Raw genomic sequence first — 18,093 nt, 5'->3', positions numbered from 1 at the left:
AGTTCTACTGTGACCCATCAAGTACCTGTATATATTTATTTCACATACAACCACATATTGGACCAAACATACATACCAGGCACATAATACATTGGTTTAATCAAGCAATATGTTTAGAGGTGGAATCCATTATAGCCCAATAAACTTTTATACACAAAGTCTATATACACAAATTTTTTTTATATATTATAGTGATCCAGATTCCAGTGCATCTATAAAATAGCTTATGAGAAATACAAAAAACCTTAAATCAACCCTTGTAAATCAATTTCCTGATTTAATCCTAAATCCAGAGTTTTGAGGTTAAAAATCCAGGAGGCTTCTTTTCTAATTAACTCCTTGTACCTGACATCCTTGGACAGCTCTTTGGTCTTGGCCATGGTGAAGAGTTTGAAATTTGATTGATTGATTGCTTTTGTGGACAGATGTCTTTTATACAGGTAACGAGCTGAGATTAGAACCACTCCCTTTAAGAGAGTGCTCCTAATCTCAGCTTATTACCTGTATAAAAGACACCTGGGAGTCAGAAATATTGCTGATTGATAAGGGATCAAATACGTATTTAACTCATGCAAATCAATTTATAACTTTTTTGACATGCGTTTTTCTGGATTTTGTTTTTGTTATTTTGTCTCTCACTGTTAAAATACACCTACCATTAAAATTATAGACTGATCATTTCTTTGTCAGTGGGCAAATGTTCAAAGTCAACAGGGGATCAAATACTTTTTTCTCTCACTGTGTGTGTGTGTGTATATATATATATATATATAGATACATATATATATATATATATATATATATATATATATATACACAGGTGATACTCGAAAAATTTGAATATCGTGCAAAAGTTAATTTATTTCAGTAATGCAACATAAAAGGGGAAACTAATATGTGAGATAGACGCATTACATGCAAAACAAGATAGTTCAAGTCGTGATTTGTCATAAGTGCGATGATTATGGCTTACAGCTCATGAAAACCCTAAATCCACAATCTCAGTAAATTAGAGTATTACATGCAATCAATAAAACAAGGAGTGTACATAGAACAATATCGGACCTCTGAAAAGTATAATCATGCATATGGACTCAGTACTTGGTTTGGGCCCCTTTTGCAGCAATTACTGCCTCAATGCGGCATAGAATGGAAGCTATCAGCCTGTGGCACTGCTGAGGTGCAGCTCTTCTGCATTGTTCGGTCTCTCATCTTTCTCTTGGCAATGCCCCATAGATTCTCTATGGGGTTCAGGTCAGGCGAGTTTGCTGGCCAATCAAGCACAGTAATCCCACGGGCATTGAACCAGGCTTTGGTGCTTTTGGCAGTGTGGGCAGGTGCTGGGCAGGAAAATGAAGTCAGCATCCCCATAAAGCTCGTCTGTGGAGGGAAGCAAGTGTTCCAAAATCTCCTGGTAGATGGCTACGTTGACCCTGGATTTAATGAAGCACAGTGGACCAACACCAGCAGATGACATGGCTCCCCAAATCAACACAGACTGGGGAAACTTCACACTGGATTTCAAGCATTTTGCAGTGTGTGCCTCTCCATTCTTCCTCCAGACTCTGGGTCCTTGGTTTCCAAATGAGATGCAAAAGGTGCTCTCATCAGAAAAGAGGACTTTGGACCACTGAGCAACAGACCAGGTTTGTTTTTCTTTAGCCCAGGTAAGACGCTTCTAACGTTGTTTGTTGTTCAGGAGCAGCTTGACAAGAGGAATACGACATCTGAAGCCCATGTCCAGGATCCGTCTGTGTGTGGTGGCTCTTGATGCACTGACTCCAGCCTCAGTCCACTCCTTGTGAAAGTCCCCAACACTTTTGAATGGCCTTTTCCTGACAATCCTCTCCAGGCTGCGGTCATCCCTGCTGCTTGTGCACCTTTTTCTTCCACATTTTTCCCTTCCACATAACTTTCTATTAATGTGCTTTGATACAGCACTTTGGGAACATCCAACTTCCTTCGCAATTGCCTTTTGAGGCTTTCCCTCCTCATGGAGGGTGTCAATGATGGTTTTCTGCACAACTGTCAGGTCAGCAGTCTTCCCCATGATTGTGATTTCTACTGAACCAGACTTAGAGACCATTTAAAGGCTCAGAAACCCTTTGCAGGTGATGGCTTACTTAGCTGACTAGAGTGGGACACTGTGAGCCTAGTATATTGCACCTTTTCACAATATTCTAATTTACTGAGATTGTGGATTTGGGGTTTTCATCGCACTTATGGCAAATCACGGCTTGAACTATCTTGCTGTGCATGTAATGAGTCTATCTCAAATAATAGTTTCCCCTTTTACTTTGCATTACTGAAATAAATTAACTTTTGCACAATATTCTAATTTTTCGAGTATCACCTGTCTGTATATATATATATATATATATATATCTCAATCAAAATTGTGTTAAGTCAAGGATGCTTAAATGCAATAAACTCAATTTTAGCAATTTAAAAAAAACAATTGGAATGTCATCCACATTTTGGTGTCGAATTGCTAGAATCCTTGTATCTACGTTAAGTAAAAAAAAATTTCTTTTTGGTGTATTTCCTATTTCATCAAAGATCTACTGCTCTGCTTGCTGCTACATATGTTTCTTTCTAACCTTGAACATTGCAAATTTAACCATTTTTGCACTGAGGCAAGGTGCATTATCCTGCTGATAGAGGCTACTCCCATCAGGGAACACCATTGTCATGAAGGTGTGTATGTCTTCTGCAATAAGCTCTAGGTAAGTGGTATGTGTCAAAGTAACATCCACATGAATGCCAGGGCCCAAGGTTTCCCAACAAAACATTGCCCAAAACATAGCACTGCCTCCACCAGTCTGCTTTTTTCCCATAGTGAATCCTGCTGCCATATCTTCCCCAAGTAAACAACGCACATGCACTCAGCCATCCAGCTGATCTAATAAAAATGTGATTCATCAGACTAGGCAACTTTCTTCCATTGTTCCATGGTCTAGTTCTGAGGCTCATGTCTCCATGTAAGGAGCTTTTGGTAGTGGACAGGAGTCATCATGGGCGCTCTAACCAATCTGCGGCTACACAGCCCCATATACAACAAACAGCTATGCACTGTGTGTTCTGAAACCATTATTTCATGGCCAGCATAAAATGTTTCAACAATTTGATCTACTGTACCTATTCTGTGTGATTGGACCAGAAGGGCTAGCTTTCACTACCCACATGCATTAACTAGCAGTTGTATTTCTTTGTACCATTTCTGGTAGGCACTAATAACAGCTTAACAGGAACAATCCACAAGGCTTGCCGTTTAGGAGATGCTCTGACCCAGTCACCTATTCTTCACTATTTGGTTCTTATAAAGTCACTCACATCTTTTTCGCTTGCCCATTTTACTGCTTCCAGCAACTGAAATTCAGGAACTGACTGCTCACTTGGTGCCTAATATATTCCACCCCTTGACAGGTGCCATTTTACAGATATAAAGAATGTCATTTACTTCACCTTTCAGTGGTTTTAATGTTGTTGCTGATCAATGAATCTTCAATTAAAACTATGTTACCCAACAAACCAGTTTTATTGCTTTAGCATCTTCAAAAATTGTGTCGAAATATTTTCAGCAGATAATATTCGTAGGACTCATATTTAATGAAAACTAAAAAGCCTTCTTCAATGACGCATAATAGTTCAAGATTACTATAAATACACACAGAAAATCTTTATAATATAGTAAGCCATAGAGATGTATATACTGACTTTTTCTACCACTTTTTCATCTGATCTGTAGTGGCAGCAATAGTTGCACGATCAATGAAAGTACTGTCCCTATTACGTCACCTTTTCTGGATATATCCTCTCAATCTTGATTTTGATTTGCGCGTTGTACCACAAACAACTCGAATAACAGACATAAAGTTATAAGCATGATTTTAGCAGGGAATGTATCTAATGGATTTTTTAATCAGTAACAATTTAAACATATACATCACTTTTTGAGTTTTAGGATTTACTATTTCTCCGTAAATATATGCTAAATGAATAGAATACTATACTATACACAAAGTGCCTTATTTACACTAAACTGATCATGTGGCTAATTGATTAGGAAATTGCATCTTCCAGGTCAAAATAGCCAGATTGGAAAAAGTCCAGCTAGTTTAGCCATAAATTTGCCTCACATTAGTGAATAACCCTCAGGTTTCAATTAAAAGACTACAGCAAAACAGTTTTGTGTTAAACATGTCCTTGCAATGTCAGAGGAAGGCAGATTGAGCTGCCATTTTTAATTCCATTAATAATACAAAAGGATGATGGTATTGAGCACTGGTAGAAAAATTCTGCACTGAAGAGGAAGGCAAGCATGGTTTTCTAGGCTATATCTAAATTTGATATTGTTATCCATGTATAATAAAACTTAAAGTTATGCCAAGTATCATAACAACTAGAGCCTGCTGTAGTTGTTTGTTTGTTGGCCCATCTCCCAGTAATGGGGCAAAATGTTCTGCAATAGTTTACGCTCTTACCTGTGTCCTTGTTTACATTGAAGGTACTCCAGCGACCTATGACACATCCGAATTTGGAGAGCTGAAGAAGGCAGAAGCTGATCTTATTGATAATTTAGTGACTGAAAGCACCAACTGACTGCTCTCAGCAAATGAACACAACTCTGTGCATAGGAATATGCACAGATATAAAATTAGCCACACAGAACTCTTAAATTACACTCTCAGAGGCCGCAGAGATGTTAAACTCATGTGCAGAATTTTATAGTAAAACTGAAGTGGTGATGGTGCTTGGATTTACGTTTTAACTTGTGTATGTACTATATTATTGGAAGGAGTTAATACAAAAATTGGAACAATATAGTATATGCATCTGCACCACAAATTTATTTCAGTAAACTACACTTAAATATTTTTGCCAATTTATCCTGCAATGGAATTACACTACCCTTTATGGCATGTTAAATTAATAAATGTGGCTAACACTCTAAACCAATTATACCCTTTACAAATCTTGCCTGGGACATTGTCACTTTTCCAGTAAGTTCCTAACAGCCCAGGGAGTGTTTTCACCCCCTCTATTAACAGCCTCTATTACTTAAAGCAACATTAACAGCACCTTACTCTCCATTTGCATTTACAATTAGAAATCAAGAAGTGCACAGCTGTTTAACTCTCATATAACCTACCAGAAAACATCAAATTCTCTTCAAGCCTGCAAACTCTGAAATAACTATCTCTGTCTAAGACTCTGACCTGTAATAACTGCTAATATTCTCTGCATGACAAATGTGCAATATTTAACTAAATAGCAGTGCTCGAAACAAAGATATCTTGTTCCTGGTAAACCACTTTTAAAATACACAAATCATCAAAAATAAATGCATTGATGTGTTAAATCTTCCTGTGAGACAAAACTGTAAATTCATTTAGTAAGTAAGGTAAGAGTAAGTACTAAATTAATTAAATATAGGCATAGTACAGAAGACCATACACATAATGGTCTATACCATTAAATAAAGACTAAACATTGTGGCCCCACTCTGTGAAATGTCTACCTGCCAAGGTACATTGGTAAGCAGTCACAATTATAATACAAGGCCAAGTAGTTACGTCCAGATGTTACCCGCTAATTCAAGGCTCAGAAAATTAGACCTTCATACTGGTTCTAACAAAAGTTCATAGGTTATTGAAATTTTTATTTTGATGTCTGCTTAAGAGGAGTTGCCCTCTGGGATGTGAAACATGTAAAATTTTTGTGTGTAGTTGTCCACTGGCTTTTATCTACACATATGGTATTCCTGTGTTTGTATTTTAGTCGTATCAAAGTAAAAACTAAGTATTAATTGCCTGTTGGCCATTGTAATTATGAAGTGTATACTCATGTAACCTGTAACATTTATGATTACTATAATAATAATAAGTCTCTTTATGTGTATATTAGACTCTTTCAGTACTCCTAAATATATTTAAAAAATATACTAATTCTTAGCTTTCATAGCTAGAGATGGGTGTAGCAGCCTTCCCTGAGACAAACCTGCACAAACATATAATCATGATAAGAATCAGAATAAACCTCCAGGAGACCCAATGCACATGGGAGAGGGATATTTAAAGAGGGGTGCTATGGTAGAGTTTTTAAAATCAGTAAGTTAACAAGTTAGAAGAAGGGGTCTTCTATCAAACTGTAAATGCCGTTTTATGGTTTTATGTGGTTTTAATGTAGAGAATATATTACCAGTATCCAATAACCTATGAATGGAGCTAGGAGAAGAAGTTGATCATGTATATCTTTGCTGTTAACCCATTACTCACTTTATAAAGGATAATGGAATAAGAGAATAATGTCATAAGCCCCATATTCTAGATATCCCTGTTTGATTTTATTGCCCTCCACAGTACTGCACATTGTGTGTCAGATGTTCAGATAGTAGTAAAATATAATATAATAGTAATCTAATAATAATCTCCATTCTTCCCACTTCATGGCAGACCTTGGAGATCAAAAGGCCACCGAGGAATGTCTCACTTCAGATCTTCATTTGGTAAGTACGACAATTTCCTTTTCTTCCCTAGAAGGGTTAAGGGGCAGACTAACATACTCACTAATTATTTCCACGTTTGGAGTCAGATTACAAATGACACTTAGATACTAGACACTGTTCTAGGATACAAAATAGATTTTATATTAAATCCCGTTCGAAGAAAGGTACCTTTCCCGATAACATTTTCGACCAAATATCAAACTCTGGTTCATCGAGATATATCAAATTTCTTTTTGAAATAATTCCATAATTCAGGTGCCCATGAACAGTCCAGGTTTTATGAGCAATTTATTCTTGGTGAAAAAGAAAGATAATGGTTACAGACCAGTCATAAATTTTAAATATTTAAACAACTTTGTCAGATATCACCATTTCAAAATGGAGGGAATTTATTATCTCAAAGACTGGTTGATACTCAACGACAGGTTATTCAAAATAGAGTTAAAGGATGCGTACCTCACAGTACCTAGTCATCATTCTTGTCAGACTTTTTCACAATTCATATGAGAAGAGAAGAAATGGCAATCCAAATTGTTACCATTTGGTTTATCCTCTTACCTTGGTGTTTCATCAGATTGCTCAAACCAGTGGTATCTCTGCTTCGAAACAGGGGAGTGAGAATGATAATTTACCTAGACGACATACTGATTATGTCACAGTGTGTGCAAACTCTTCAACTAAATTCTCAATGGACATTGAATCTGTTAACAAGTCTTGGCTTTGTAATAAATTACGAGAAGTCAATTTTAACTTCCTCACAAGAGATAGAATTTTTGGGATTTCTAGTGAATTACAATTTAGCCACTTTCAGTCTTCCATCATGAAAGTTGAAAACGATTCGGAAAGTGATCAGATCAGTTTTGAACAAGGAATTCATTTCCATCAGAACTCTGGTGCAGATTGTTGGCCTATTATCAGCCTCAATTCAAGCGATTTTTCCAGACCCCCTACATTATCAGGCCCTTTAAAGAATAAAAATAGAACACCTACGCAATGGTCTCCTTTATTTGGATGAGATTGCTTTGACTCTAGAAACAAGAACAGAACTAATCTGGTGGCTAGATCACGTTCATGTCACGATTACCAGGAGAACCCAAACACACAGACAGATCAGACACACAGAATTGCAATACCGGTCCTTAGATTCACTTAAATTATTGTTTGAACTTTTTTTTGGCCTTTCTTGCTATATATGCACTGATGTTTGGTTTGTGGTGTTAGCTTGAAAAAGACCTCTGTGAAGGTCGAAACGTTGCTGCTCTTTTTGTTCCATGAAAATCTGCCTGCGGCTTTAACACTTTGAGTGCCTAGAAATTTATTTTTTGTCCTTTTCATTAGACTAAAGCAAAGCTTATTGCACCATTAATGTCTATCAATCAGCAATTTCAGCAATTCACCACCCTACTGAATTTTTCCCTGTGGGCAAAAATCCCTTATTCTGCAGACTTATAAAGGGTATTAGATTTAAGCACCCTCAATGCCCTAAATATCAGTCTACCTTTGAAATTACTCTGGTACTCCAGTTAATAGAATATTGGGGTAACAATGACAAATTATCCTTAAAATTGCTTTCATTTAAGCTTACCACTTTACTATGCCTCATTTCTTTTAAAATAATTTCTGACGTTGAGGCTTTTGACCTAAATAACAGACAATATACTCCTGATGGTGTTCATTTTTCGATTGTTAGTGAGGGAAAAAGGTATTTGATCCCCTGCTTATTTTGAACGTTTGCCCACTGACAAAGAAATGATTACGGTAGTCTATAATTTTAATGGTAGGTGTATTTTAACAGTGAGAGACAGAATAACAAAACAAAAATCCAGAAAAACGCATGTCAAAAAAGTTATAAATTGGTTTTCATGTCAATGAGTGAAATAAGTATTTGATCCCATATCAATCATCAAGTTTTTTGGCTCCCAGGTGTATTTTATACAGGTAATAAACTGAGATTAGGAGCACTATCTTAAAGGGAGTGCTTCTAATCTCAGCTTGTTACCTGCTTAAAATACACCTGTCCACAGAAGCAATTAATCAGATTCCAAACTCTTAGCTATGGCCAAGACCAAAGAGCTATCCAAGGATGTCAGGTACAAGATTGTAGACCTACACAAGGCTGAAATGGGCGACAAGACCATTGCCAAGCAGCTTGGTAAGAAGGTGAGAACAGTTGGTGCGTTTATTCGCAAATGGAAGAAACACAAAATAACTGTCAGTCTCCCTCGGCCTGGTGCTCCATGCAAGATTTCACCTCATGGAGTTTCAATGATCATGAGAATGGTGAGGAATCAGCCAGGAACTACACAGGAGGATCTTGTTCATGATCTCAAGGTGGCTGGGGTCACCAAGAAAACAATTGGTAACATACTACGCCGTGAAGAACTAAAATGCAGTGCCCGCAAGGTCCCCCTGCTCAAGAAAGCACATGTACAGGCCCGTCTGAAGTTTGCCAATAAACATCTGAATGATTCAGAGGAGAACTGGGTGAAAGTGTTGTGGTCAGATGAGACCAAAATTGAGCTCTTTGGCATTAACTCAACTCACCATGTTTGGAGGAGGAGGAATGCTGCCTATGACCCCCAAGAACACAATCCCCACCGTCAAACATGGAGGTGGAAACATTATGCTTTGGGTGGGCTTTTCTGCTAAGGGCACTGATGCATCACATTAAAGGGATGAATGACGGGGCCATGTACCATCAAATCTTGGGTGAGAACTTCCTTCCCTCAGCCAGGGCATTGAAAATGGGTTGTGGATGAGTATTCCAGCATGACAATTACCCAAAACACACAGCCAAGGCAACAAAGGAGTGACTCACGAAGAAGCACATTAAGGCTCTGGAGTGGCCTAGTCAGTCTCTAGTCCTTAATCCCATAGAAAATCTGTGGAGGGAGTTAAAGGTTCAAGTTGCCAAATGTCAGTCTCAAAACCTTAATGACTTGGAGAGGATCTGCAAAGAGGAGTGGGACAAAATCCCTCCTGAGATCTGTGCAAACCTGGTGGGGATTTCTTTGTCAGTGGGCAAACGTTCAAAATCAGCAGGGGATTAAATACTTTTTTCCCCACACTGTAAATTCTTACTACTAAACATGTTAGCACATAGTGGTTTGTACTGACCCTGCATATATTTGTATAGTGTTATCATATTCCCTCTGAATTGCCTTTTTTCTAAAGAAAACAAATACAGTTGTATAGCCGTTCATCATAACTATTGTTTTCTGTTTCTCTAATTAATGTTGTAGCTCACATCTTCACTTCTTCTAGTTCTTCAATATTCTTTTTTAATAGTGGTGCCCACAATTGCATCATATTCAAGGTGGGGTCTTACCATTACATAGTTACATAAGCTGAAAAGAGACATGGGTCCATCAAGTTCAACCTTTCTCACATCTGTTTTTTTGCTGTTGATCCAATAGAAGGCAAAAATACCTGTTTGAAGCATTTAAAATTTGGCAGTAAACTAGTTTAATGTTATGTTATGTATTAGTTTCATGTTCCACTTTTTGGAGATTTGGATACTGTCTAATCTGTAGACCGTTGTCTATATTGCAGCAGGAGATTGTATTTTTGAAGTCTGAGATTTCTAAATGATCTGGTAAACAAACTCAGGCTGGAACTGTTGCAAAGCCACTGCCGCAGAGACGTACTAGGAATGGCAGATGGATTACTGTAGGATCTGGTAGACTTAGAGTTGTGGATAAAAGGCATATTGCACAGTCTGTTGCTCTACATAATTCATTTTCTGAACTTTATGAGTGTAATGGTGTTATGGAGACAGGCTCAGGTACAGAGGGTAGTGGTGTTGTGGAGACAGGCGCAGGCACTGAGGGTAGTGGTGTTGTGGAGACAGGCTCAGTCACTGAGGGTAGTGGTGTTGTAGAGCCAGGCTCAGGTACTGAGTGTAGTGGTGTTGTGGAGACAGGCTTGGAGACTATGGTTAGGCCTAATAGAAAGCTGTTGTTGTTGGGGGATTCTATAATAAGAGGTGGGGAGATGGACAATGGTGGTCTTGTGAGATGTCTTCCCAGAGCTACTGCTTACAGAGACAGGAGACGTATTTGTAATATTGTTAAGCGAGCAAAGCAGGAAGGAGAATTGGATGTACTTTTCCATCTAGGGACAAATGACTTGGCTTGCAATGAGGTTTCAGAGGTAAAGGAAGTTTTTAGTGTTTTTGCCAATGATATACGGCAGGTTGCTTCCGCACTGTCATTCTCTGAAGTTCTGCCTGCGCATAACACTCAGAACGACAGCTGGATGCGTATTAGGGACTTTAACTTATGGCTTGGTGAATGGTGTCAGGAGCATGGATTTGGCTTCATTTCTCATGGTAGCTCTGTTTGGAATGGAAATAAACTGTACAAAAAGATGGTTTGCATCTTTCTCAAAAGGGAACAAATGTTCTCAGTGAGCAGTTTAGAGGTTTTTCTAGGATGTATTTAAACTAGGAGGGTGGGAGTGGGCAAAAGGGTGATAAAACATCAATCCAATTGCCCCCAAAACAAGGACAGAAGGTGCCTGTAGCAAGTGTGTTAAGGGAAGGCAAGAATGGGGAGGCCCTGTATGTGAAGGATAGCATAAAATCTAGCTTAATAAAAGTTAGTGAGGCGAACATAGAGTACGTTAGAATTTGGTAATCACACAGTAACTTGTGTAGGTGTGATTTATAGGCCCCCAGGACAAATAGAAGAGTTAGATAATCTACTAGTTGAGTAAATCGCTTAAATGGCAATAAAGGGGGACGTTATCATCATGAGTGACTTTAATCTTCCTGATGTGAAGTGGAAAACCAAAATAGCTGCTTGTGCCAGGAGCACACATATTCTAAACTCCCTACTGGGATTGCCTTTAAAACAAGTCATTGAGGAGCCAACTCGTGAGGAGGCCATACTAGATTTAGTGTTAACAAATGGAGATTTGGTATCAGATATTACTGTAGGTGAAAGTTTAGGATCCAGTGATCATCAGTCAGTGTGGTTTAATATAAGAACAGTGACTGAGTCACACCACGCAAAAACAAAAGTTTTAGACTTTAGAAAAACAAACTGGGGATTTTTATGACAGTGGTACATAATAAGTGTAAGAAATACTCAGCAAATATATATATAATAGCAACATATATGTAAAAATGCCATTCCCCTCCTCACCACAAACATTGACATAAATTAGTTAAAAAAATGGTGACAAGTAAAGGCACAATATACACCATATAAGATACCCTGGGGTTTCTGCTTTATCAAATGAAAGCCCTTTGTGGGGTTATTTGAACAGTCACACTGCTATAATACCCTAAAATGAGACATAGGCCCGTCAAATCCATCTACCAAAATTCTAACTATAGAAACTGAAATAGCCTTGTCTCTTATATGGCCCTGTAGCTTTACAGAAAAGTGCCAAAGGCATAGAATGGGGGTATCGTTATACTCAGCAGATGTAGCTGAGCACAATATGGGGTTCTGTACAGGAATAGCACACACCAGCTTTACGAAACACACATTACAAAAACCTTGTTATATGTGTATATGCCGAAATAAAGAAAAAACACAATTTTACTCCAATATTTAGCAGAGATTGGCGATGAAATGGCTACGTAAAAAGTGTCAAACTAACCTTAGGTAAATAGCCTGTGATGTCTACTTTATATAAATATATACTTTTGTGTGGCAATTTTGTTTTCTGTGATGGCTACTAAACCTACAAGACAAACATACCAACTTCTAAAATTGTTGAAAACTGAAATTTTATTTTAGTCCTTGTATTTTGTGACCTGTAGCTTTTAAAATAAGCTGAAATCCTATACATATGTACTCTTTAAATCAAGACACATAAATAAATGTATTTTGGATTACTTTTTCTAAGCTGGACATATAATGCACACACGTTTATTGCCAAAACTGTGAAAAAAATATATTTTTTTGTTTTATTTTAACATTTTGGCATTTTTTTTTATAATTAATGAGAATGTATCTATGTATATGTGACATCAAATTAAAGCCCTGTTTGCCCTCTAAAAAAACAATGTATAATATGTGTTGGTGCAGTAAATGACAGAGATGCAAATTGCGTTTGAATACAAACAGCAAAAAAATGCAAAAATGGCTTGTGTCCTTCAGCGTAAGACAAGCTTCTGAAGCTATGTCCTTAAGGGGCTAAATAATAGCATTGTTTATTTACCTATTTATTTATTACTGGCATTTATAAAGCACCAACAAATTCTGCAGCGTTGTACAATTGGAAAAAAAGACAAAACACAATAAGAACAGACCGATACAGCAGATAGAGGGCCCTGCTTATGAGCTTACAATCCAAAGGTTAAAATGGGGAGATGAGACAAGAGGTAGCAGAGGAATTTGTATGTGATGATAGAGAGAGTGAATGGTATACCTGCAGCAGCTACCATGTAAAGGTAATAGGGAGGTGATTCGCTGTGGTTCCAAACAGCTGGAGGTGCATGCTATATAGTTAGAAGGAACCAGGGTGGGTACGTAGAGCCAAGTAAAATTAAATGGCCTACATGTTGCAGGGATGGATGGTTTGGAACTAAGGAAGTGAGATAAGAAAGCTACTTTACTTAAAAGGAATTTACTGCTGGGAGTGGCAAGCGGGGAGGGTGGTGGAGGGAATGGAGCAGGCCAGCCATTTGTTATAAACTATTAAATATTTGCTAACCAAAATTCCAACAGCCAGATTATTAATAACTACATGAAGCAGCAAGTACAAAAAAATACAGTAGTAAACTATATGTAAAAATTATATTATAGTAAAATAATAATCTAGTAACAAAATGAAAGAAGTCCAGTTGAATATCTTCTACATCTGTTTGTACCTTTTAAAGCTACGGTTTTCAAAATTAAATTGACATAGTGTAATAGGTCATGTGTTAAAAAAAATATATTTTTTTTTAAACTTGTAAAATGGAATGAGGTTCCCCCTCCCAGTTTTATTATTTATATAATTTATTGTTTGTTGTTTTATTATTCAATTTTGTTAACTTTGAAAAATATTTCATAAAAATTATTGGACCAAATAGTAAACATGTATAACAAAAACTGCCCCCAATGCTTAGGCATAAAGTTTCTCAAGAGACTAGCATGTTATCACTAGACACCTGATGGCCATTAGTGCAAGCTCCACACCGTCTCCCACATGATAACACCCCACATGCTCTCTCATGGGAACAACTTAACCCCTTAAAACCAGAGGGCGTACTATAACGCCCTATTCTAAGCGGCTCTAAACGCCGCAGGGCGTAATAGTACGCCCTCCGTTTTTTTTTTACTTACCCCCGCGGCAGATCCGTCCTCCTGCAGCCCCTCCGGCCATCTGAGAGTGAGGTCCTTGCGAGGACCTCACAATCACATAGCTGGGTTAGCTGCCTGCTGCATTGCCATAGTGTAATGACACTATGTGTGCTGTATTCATTAAAGAATTGCTGTTTAACCTTCACCATGTGTCCTCTGGTGCTTGGTCCAGGGTGGAAAAGACCCTAATGGATCCCATCTGGGTCTCAAGTGTTCCAGGGTCCCTGATTGCTACAAGGAAGCAGACTTGGCAGAGGTACTCAGTCAGAGTACTGGAGCTCCGTTACATTAATTAATTAATTTTGTATAATTATTTCTTATTTTTATTTTTTTGTAGAAGTTTTATTTTGTATTATTATTTTTTTTTTAAAAGTGGTCGTCTGTCCCTCTTGTGAGTGGGCAAACTGGGGAACAATATGTGCTCGTGAGTCAGTCTGGGGGTATCCTCCTCACTCTCCAATGTAGCAGGGTGGTCGGGTATCGCTATCTGCATGGGTTAGACTGGTCCGGTCAGTGGGGAGGGGAGGATATAGGATGGAGGTGTTCCTCCTGATTCACCCAGTGATTGCGGGGCCAGACGCAGGGGGGTTTGTCATCAGCTTAGTAGTTGTTTGGGGTGTCAGTCTTCCCCTGGGTCTGTATTCCGGCTTAAATCAGAATGGGTCTTGATGGATATTTCCTGCAGTGTGAACGGTCTAGTGTCTCTAGGAAGTGATATGGGTTTTGTGTTTATTGGGTGCGTTTTTATGTGTGGGGAGTAGTGGATCTAGTGGACTTGGCTTAGAAGACTGTCAGTTTGTGGAATAACGCTGACCTCTTATCAATGCAGCCCCAAGAGTCAGCGGGCCTATGGGGGAGCACATATAATTCAGGCATACCATTCAACATATAGTAATTATCAATTATATGTGGGGGTCGTCCTCATCATCCGGTCCGGTGGATCTTGAGCTGGCATAAGATTAAGGACTGAGAGTCCATGCCGATGGGGTTGCAATTCCTGGATTGGTCCCAATTGTAACGGGCCAGGAGAGGAGGGATGGTGAGTGTCAGTCTTGTGTGAGGTGTGGGGGGGATAGTGGTAATCCAAGGTGGGATAGGTTGGGTAGGGCCGTCCTGCACGGGAATGGGGATGGAGGTTTCCGTATCTCCAGAGGTCAAGTGAGTCTCTAGAGGAGCTCGGGCGTCGGATCTCCTCCCCGCTAAAGAGCAATGTCCGGGGGTGTGGAGGTAAGTCCCCAGTACCGGATTATCACCCACTGGGTCCACCTAGGAGTCCGGGTAGGTGTGGTGAAGGCGTCCATGTGAATGTTGGAAGGTGTAGGCCGGATGGGTCTTGCTCTCACTCAGTGGCTGAGTACCAGTCTCTCCGCAGGGTCGGCAAGGCTGGGACAACATTGGTTGGCAGGGTGAGGTTTATGGTGTTTTTAATTATTGATAATTTTTATTATTTTTAAGAATTGGGATACAGAAGATAAGAGGGGGAATGGGGACAAAAATAAAACAATACATTGTACAGAGCTTTCCCTTTGGCATAGTAAAACAACCGACTGATATCATATATGTTGACATTTGGGACTACGTGTTAGTCCTGTTCTCATAATAACAATAGTAAATTAAGTGTCTTAAGCCCTATGTATCCCATTCTAATGTCCAAGAAGCATAACCTTACAGTTTTTATTAAGTTTAACCCCTTAAGGACACATGACATGTGTGACATGTCATGAATCCCTTTTATTCCAGAAGTTTGGTCCTTAAGGGGTTAAGGGGATACAGAAGGAAAGCAGGGGAGGGGGGGTTGTTAGTACCTTATCTAAGGTTCCTTCATCTTGTGTACATTTTTTACAATATGGTACGTGTTTGCTCAACATAGTTGCGCAGTTTAACAGCTCAACTGCACATCAGTCCCCTCTGCTCTACGTTTCAGTCACATGCTGCCTGTCCTGTGTTATACGATGTGGGCATCTCCATACCCTACAATAGGGGAGGGGGGGGGAACCAAGGGAGGGGGGAGGGGGGGGACCAAGGGAGGAAGGGGGGGGGGACCAGGGGGAGGTGTAGGTTCATAGTGGGTGGTTTGACACTCCCTTCATGCATGCTATATGTCGTAAGTTCGACCCTCTATGTGCGCAGGTACCTATTATCACTTAGGTCTTCCGTGGACCTTTCCCTTGGGCTATTAACTGATATTTATGCGGTCCCGCTATCAGTCCCTCACGGGCTTGGTCCCACACAGAGGCACTCCACTATTTGTGGCATTGACACTACACCTTGACAATCTAAAAACACAAAATAACAGACTGATAACTGTAAACTATTTACATGTGGGTAAGCTTGCCCGGATCAGGGCTGCTGTCACTTCATTCTCTAGTTTTATTTTAGCTCGTTCCCTGTGGGAGTGGTGCGTGTGGTCTGACCCGAGAACTGGATTTTCTCACTCCCCTTCCTGTCCCATTGCTAACACCCATTTTGCGTGGGCCAGAACGGCCTGTTTGTTAGTCGTGGTTTGTCTGTTCAATGCCTTTTCGTATACTAGGTTTTTGGTTATTTGTTGAAGCAAAGCCTCCCTAGTGGGTGTTTGTGTTTGTTTCCAAGCTCTCGCTATCAGAGTAGCGGCTGCTACCAGAATGTGGAACAGTACCCGGGAGTCCGTAGTATTATATTTTTTTAGTCCCATGAACAGGAGTCCACACTCTGGTGTGATTCTGACCTCTCTGCTTAGCGCTTTTGAAGCTATTCCCTCTACCTCCCTCCAGTAGTTGGTTATATTAGGACACCCCCACCATATGTGGTACAACGATCCCTTCTCCCCTTCACATCTCCAACACCTATTGGAAGTGTTTGGGTAAATTTTTGCCAACCTCTCCGGTACCATATACCATCTGTACTGAAGTTTACGTATCTGCTCTAAGTGGGCTGCGCAGTTTGTCCTCTTTTTGTGTGCCAAAAACGCTCTTTCCCATTGTTGGTCCGTGCATGTTTTCCCTATGTCTGTGTGCCATGTTAGTTTAAAATTGTCTGCGGTCTTTGTCGTCTGTTGGGTCAATATACTGTAGAGGCTGGACATTAGTCTCTTGGGTTGTGTTGTGGCTACGCATAATTGTTCTATGCGTTTGGCTATGGCCGTGTCAGTGTCAATTGTAGAACCTAGGAGCATAGATTTTACCTGGAGGTATTGGAAAATGGTGTTGTGCGGTAGGTCGTATTTGCGCTGTAGGTCCGGGAAGTCCATCAAGTTCCCTTTGTCGTACAACTGACTAATTATTGTGCAACCTTGTGTAGTCCATGGGCGGTAGTCAAACGTGGGGTTTGCTAGGTGTAAACTGTACAAAGGGGTCCCTCTTGCCCACTTTGTGGAGTCCTCCCATAGTGACCTGAAGTTATCCCATGTCTTAAATAAGAGTCGGGTGGTGGGCGGCACCTCCTGATGCACTATCCTGTGTTTTTGGGGTATCCAGAAGAGGTAACTCAAGCCTCTGGGACATGCCCAGGTAGTCTCTATGTCCAGCCATTGTGGTCTCTCCTGTTTTGCATGGGCCTGTATGACTGTGGTCAGGACAGCCGCCTTGTAGTATTGTTTCACATCTGGCATCCCCAGACCCCCCTGCGCCTGCGTTTTGCTTAAGATTTTCGCTGGCACTCTGGCTTTTTGGTGTGACCATATGAAGCCCATTATGAGTTTCTGCAGCTTGTCTAGGTATGAATTCGGGACCTGGATTTGTAGGGTTCTTATCAAATACTGAAATTTTGGTAATACTATCATTTTAACTGCGGCTATCCTGCCCAGCCATGACAGGTACTTTCCCTCCCAGCCCCTTAGAGTGTTCTCTATGCTTTTCAGCAACGGATCATAGTTGGCTGTCAATAGGTCCGCCGGAGCTTTAGTGAGTTTGATCCCTAAAAAAGTTAGGTGGTCCCTCCTCCAATCTAGTGTGTAGGAAGTTTGTAGTTGCTCCATCTGATTATTGGTGAGTCCTATTCCCATAGCTTGTGTTTTTGTGATGTTTAATTTATAGTATGAGTGTTGTCCGTATATGCGTATTTCTTGTAGCAGGTTGGGGAGAGAGATATGGGGTTGTGTGAGTGTCAGTAAGATGTCATCCGCAAATAAGTTGGTCGTGTATTCCCTTTTATTAATCGTGATGCCATGTATGTCGGGGTTGGCTCTTATCCTGGCCGCTAGGGGTTCCAGAGCCAGCACGTACAATTGGGGCGATAGAGGACAGCCCTGCCTAGTGCCATTTGTTAGTTTTATGGGCTCTGAGAGGAACCCTGAGTTTAGCACCT

The sequence above is a fragment of the Pelobates fuscus genome, chromosome 2 (genome assembly GCF_036172605.1).
Source record: "Pelobates fuscus isolate aPelFus1 chromosome 2, aPelFus1.pri, whole genome shotgun sequence".
Lineage (NCBI taxonomy): Eukaryota > Metazoa > Chordata > Amphibia > Anura > Pelobatidae > Pelobates > Pelobates fuscus.
Note: the sequence above shows the minus strand (reverse complement) of the source record.